The sequence below is a fragment of the Aedes aegypti genome, chromosome 3 (assembly GCF_002204515.2).
Source record: "Aedes aegypti strain LVP_AGWG chromosome 3, AaegL5.0 Primary Assembly, whole genome shotgun sequence".
NCBI classification, from domain to species: domain Eukaryota; kingdom Metazoa; phylum Arthropoda; class Insecta; order Diptera; family Culicidae; genus Aedes; species Aedes aegypti.
In genome coordinates, this window is record NC_035109.1 from 68,481,020 (window position 1) to 68,487,019 (window position 6,000).

The following is a 6,000-nucleotide window of genomic DNA, read 5'->3' on the forward strand; positions in this document are numbered from 1 at the left end:
TCTGTTTTCGTAAAGAGTAACAATAGATGTTTTATTCGAGTTCACCGAAAAGCCATATTGGCGACACCAACTCTCGACTACCTGACGAGCACCTTGAGCACCAGAGATTTCACAAAAGTGGTGATAATACTCCCTATTGCGGGCATCCGCAAACACTCTATTTTACAATCGCAGCTTGACGCAATGTCGAGAAAAGATGTCGGTTTTTGAGCATTTGATGCTCCAATTGGTAATAATTGTAGGTAGCTCATGGTTTCTTGCAGCTTCCGATATAGTATCGAAAGACACGTTATCGTGGTCTAAAACTCTTCGCTTTTACACTCGTTTTCCTTTCAGGATAAACTTTAGAGTAACATCACGCCATAATCTGGGAATATACCCGGTAGCAAAACTGCTTACAAGTTGCTTTTTCAAAACAGGTTTGCTAAACTCAAAACCCTTCTGGAACAAAACAGAATAAATCCCATCTGCCCCTAGAGATTTGAAAGGAGCAAAACTGTTTAGGGCCCATTGAATCGATTTAATAGTTACGATACTGCAAGCCGAGGTCTCATAACTACATGAAAAGACATTTTGTTCGTCCGTAGATGCTATATCCACTCATCCGGGGAAGTGTGATTTGAATAAACATTCTAAAACTTCTTCATCACAAAAAGTAATATCACAATTAGGTAAACGAATTTCATTCACTTGTAAAACCTTAGAATTTGCAAGGATTTTGTTCAGATGACTGATACTCAAACTGGAAACAATTGTAGAAAGGTTTTTTCAACCAGATCGTTCAGTAGAACGAAGAGCCTTCTTGTAAGCCGGTTCGCAAGGCTTGAACGACTCTGATCCAGCTGAACGGCGTTTGTTCGAACGCCTTCTACAGTTTTCCTGAGTCCAGTCAGATCGGAATTCCTTTTGTAGTCTTCACAGACCGCAGAGGACATGCTTCTTCAAAAGTTTCCATAATGATGGAGAGCATCCATGGAATTTAATAGCAACCAATTCAATGTAGAGTTCCCAGTTTGCTGACCGGGGATTGCTTGTTTTTTCAACAGTGTTGTACAAAATACAACAGTGCAACGACTGAAGTGTTAAACGCAAAGTCTGCGCAGTTACATTTGAATGTTCAAGGAAGATTTAGCGATGATCAGATAATGATTGCTCATCTGATACATGCCAATTCGACAACTCGTGACTGATTCTATTCGAGCAGAGCGTTATGTCTAACACTTCTTCTCTAGTAGATACAATGAAGGTTGGACGATTGCTGATCTGTACTACTTATTGTGCATTCATATTAACTTTAGACCGAAGTTCATAAGAGAAATGAAATATCACCAACAAAAATTCGCCGAAGTTCGGCGTCGGCATTCTACCGAAGTGCTACGCCGACAAAGGCATTCCTTATGCATCGGCGAAGCACTAAATTATAACGCCGACGCCGAACGTCACCGAAGTTTTGACTGCCGAACTTCTAATTATCACTCGAATTGTCAATAAGTGTTCCATCAGACTGGAGCCTCTCAAATTGATATCTGAGCTGCCCCAGATGATGTGATGAACGTTGGCATCACTGCCCACAATCAGCGGAAGGCCTTTTGTTACGCAGTGTACGACAACTCGTTTGAAATCATCCACTGGGGAAGGTTCATCATGGTTCATCATGTTGAACGAATTCAAGAAAAAGAGGATTTGAAAAAGTGTTTTGTTTGTGCATGCTGTCAAAAAAAATTTTTTCTTGTGAAGACCCCTACTGTTCCTAGAAATAATTTCTGACTACGCCACCGCATCATAGAAATAAAACAACGAAAAAAGATAATATTTAAGTTCTTTTATCGAAGATTTCTTAGATTTTTCTTAGTGATTCGATTATTCGGAGGATTCGATTATCCAGAGTGAAAAAAAAATCGATAGTCCGGATAATCGAGTCCGACCTGAATACCGAACAATTGACGTATTTCCTATTGAGGTCACATAACAGAAACATCGATTGTGACAGCCCATACATATATGGTAGTTAACTCAGAAATGAGTGTAGCATGGAGCGCGAGTTTGCCATTTCAAGTTTTCTGAAAGTAGCAGACATTGGATCCACAAGGTTACTTAGATATAAGTTCCCCTTACGAAAATAAGGTTCTTGAACTAATGCCACTTGGGCTGTACCCTTATGCAAAATGGTACAGCCCAAGTGGCACTAGTTCAAGAACCTTACTTTCGTAAGGGGAACTTATATCTAGGTAACCTTGTGGATCTGCAAAGATTGATTGTTGCTGTTCTTTTATGCTGAAGAATGCTCTGAGCTATCCTAACCGCAGTCGCAACCGCATCCTAAGGGCAGTCGATTCCCAAGTAACCATACAGCTGTATATAGTTGCATCAATATCACTTTATATGGTTCTATAAAATATGGCATATAAAGTCATACTGCATTACATGTCTCATTAATGCAGTATTAAAGTGGAAAAGGGCGCTATTAAAGTGTCAATACGGCTACATTTCCTAGCTCTATGTTGGCAATTGCTAAAGTATAGATACTGTCTGTACCGTATAAAAGCTTTAGCCAAAGTGTATTTAATGCATGAAAGGAAGGATCAAAAATAGAAACACAAAATTATTTTCGTTTGTTGGATGTTGCTTTTTTTTGGTATGATTCATATGTGTATTTTGTTTACTTCCTTTCGCTGGGATTTGAACCCAAATTAATTGTGTGGTGTTTTCAATGACTCGCCGCGCCTATCCTCCGGACCATGAATGCTGCATGTCTTGGCTGGGAAAATTGTGCAACTTCAAGCAGCGTCCTTTCGTTGCCAGTGATAAATATTGTCGATTTCACTCCAAGATGGACCGTCCCAAGTGTGTTAGCTCCTTCAAAGTGTGTAAGCAGCTCAGGATTACGTCGAATCATGATGGTGTTTGTAGTACACTTATTCCTTGTAGTTCAAGAAACAAGTTACCGAATACGTTTTAATGATCCGATGCAAGCGTGAACCCTTATCACACTTTTTTTGCACTCTACGAATTTTGTGATAGTCCAATTTGGGGTGAAGTGCGCAATAAGTAAGTGGACACGACTGTTGCACTTCCGCAAGTTTACCACGGCTGTCGCTTTTTTTGCTGTTGAGATTTTGTTTTGTTTTCATTGTGTAAGGGCTAAATCTTCACGTTTTATGTATCGTTTCAGCATCTCGGCACATTGAATCGTCAATAGCCGTGTGGTGTACGGCCTATCAATCGTAAGGGTTTTGGTTCAATTCCAGGTTGTTGCTTATTTTTTGTTTTCAAATTCTGGTTTCTCGTAAGACAAATCTACGAATTTCAACAAGATTTCTTGTGGTGAATTTTCATTAGGAATATTTAAGTATTTTTACAGTCTATTTTCCTGAGTGAGGGAAAAATTGACAATAAATAGAGCAATGAAATCTTGCCATTTTTGTTGCGATGAAGCATTGAGTAAGATGATGCAATGAAGCATTGAATGGTGACCGTATATCACCCATTAATGTACATTTCATTGCTACAATAGAACAATGCTACATTGCATTCATAAAATGGAATTAAAGCATTACTGCACGCATATTGCAGAATAAAAGCAATGATGCATTGCACTCGTTGAATTAAAGTTAAAATACGGTAATACCTTAATGCTTGTGGTTACTTGGGTTATTTCCCTTCTCTCTTCTCCCATGTTGAATTTTTCAGAAGTGCGTTCGAATTAAGCTGCGAAAAAAAAACATGTAATGTTATTATTGTTATAGAGCACACATGGACGGTTCAGCTTCTAAATTGGACTACTAGAGTCGTTGTAAGAACCAAAGATGTTTGTTCCAATTCTAAGTGGGCATTTATCAAAACATCCACTGAATCTGAAGGTGTTTTGATACAGTATGGAACGCACCCCAAACTGTCTATGGAGTTGAAGTCGATTTCTGAACCACAAAACTGAAAATGGATTTTAAGATAGATGCCATTTGAACATCTCTTCGCCAAGCAGAAAAAGCAGGATGAAATATGGAATAGAAAAATAAATAAATCAGGACACTTCAAAATAATTTGGAAATCAGTACATACATGTCCTGCTAAATTAGAAATACATAACACTACATTTGTATCACAAGTACCGAGGAAACTAAAACGTGAGGGCCAGGTTTATTTAATTATTTATTATTATATCCAAACTATGTCAGAGGAACATACGCGGCTCGCACAATAAATGCTTAATTGTGAATCAAATTTCTTTCCCGTTTCGAGACACCTTTCCGAGCGAGAAATTCCACCTCTTGACGGGCAGTGATCTGTCGACTTTTGGCGCGCGCTTTTCAGACAAGGCAGGTGGAATGACTTTGCATACAACACGAGTTGGTTCCACTTCTATATGGTATGTCTGGCGATGTATAGAATGTAAGTCAAAAAGAAGTATCGATAATAATGGGGCTCCTCCCAATTCCATTTTTATGTTATTTTATTGGACAACGTTTGGGGGAGCGCTAACCGTTCTCCGCTACCTATGGGGATAATGGTGTGCAATGCGATAGCCGAGAGAACACTATATTTCAACAACAACAATAATTACAATAACTGTTGAACAATGAAAGACTGTCTTAACCACCATAGATTTGTATTTTGTAAAGTTATGGGACATTCCTTAGCCGAGTGGTTAGAGTGGCTCGAGGCTACAAAGTAAAGCCATGCTGAAGGTGTGTGTGTTCGATTCCCGGTCGGTCCAAGATCTTTTCGTAATGTAAATTTCCTTGACTTTCCTGGACAAAGAGTATCATCGTTCTTGCCACACGATAAGCAAATGCGAAAATTATTACATTGACAAAGAAAGCTCTCAGTTGATAACTGTGGAAGTGCTCATTGAACACTAAACTGAGAAGTAGTCTCTGTCCCAGTGAGGACGAAAAACCAAGAATGCCAAAGAAGATACATACATGAAAAATGTTACTGATCAGGATTCAAACAGCATTTTTAACAAAATTTCGAAGAAACTTAATCCAGGATACCAATGAATCCGAGACATAAAATTCAGGTGTTTGTGGGCAGGGTTTTCACACAAAATTAATAAAATTTGCTGCCATAACTTTGCACAGGATTATTATAAAATCATGGATTATAATTTAATATTATATAGGATTCTGATAGAATTTGTTTGTTTTGTTTTATTACGGAATTCTTTTTTTTTTAATCCTTGGTGTCATTCACACAACGTCTGAAGCAGATCTTTTAAAAATTCATTAAATAGATCCAGACGTGATTCTGAGCACAAATCGCACAGATATCTGAGCAAGACAATCACAGAATACTGGAGGTTTTTTTATGACATATATATATGAGCAGACATAGGTGTAACTTATTTTCACATAATATATATTCACAGCAAACATACGTAGCACTTGGAACAATTTTCTTCAAAACCCATCGCCCAGATCATGCTATCATCATTTGGTGGCCATGCTGCATGAAATACGGTTGTTTCTAACAAGACCTGTAAAAAGCGCTAGCTGAAATTTCAAACTAGAGGTAAAACTCTCGCATACTCTGAGATAACGCCCTAAAAGCCATTGGTAGCCACCTGTGTAGCTTGTTGTTTCTGAGCAAAAGAAGGAATAGGCATCCAAACCAACATCACGAGCAGGTAGATAATGATCCTTTCTTCCCCATAGCGTTGTTAAATAGCAATAAAATCCATTCAAATGCTCAGAAACAACGAGCTACACACATGGTTACCAATGGCTTTTAGGGCGAGATCAGAAGTTATGCGAGAACTATACGTGCGCCTCTGGTTGTAAGGTTTGCAACATAACGAATTTGAAATCGTTAAATATGTGGTCGATGGATGTTTTGCCAGTGTTACGTATGTTTGTCTGTGATTTCATTTGTTTTCAATACCTGAATTCCGAGCTACTTTACGAACAAGTAGGAATTTCTTGCACATTCATAAAATCCACCCAGTCCTCGATATTTTTTTCTGAAATTTTATCAGACCTGCATTGAAGCGCCGTTTTTTTT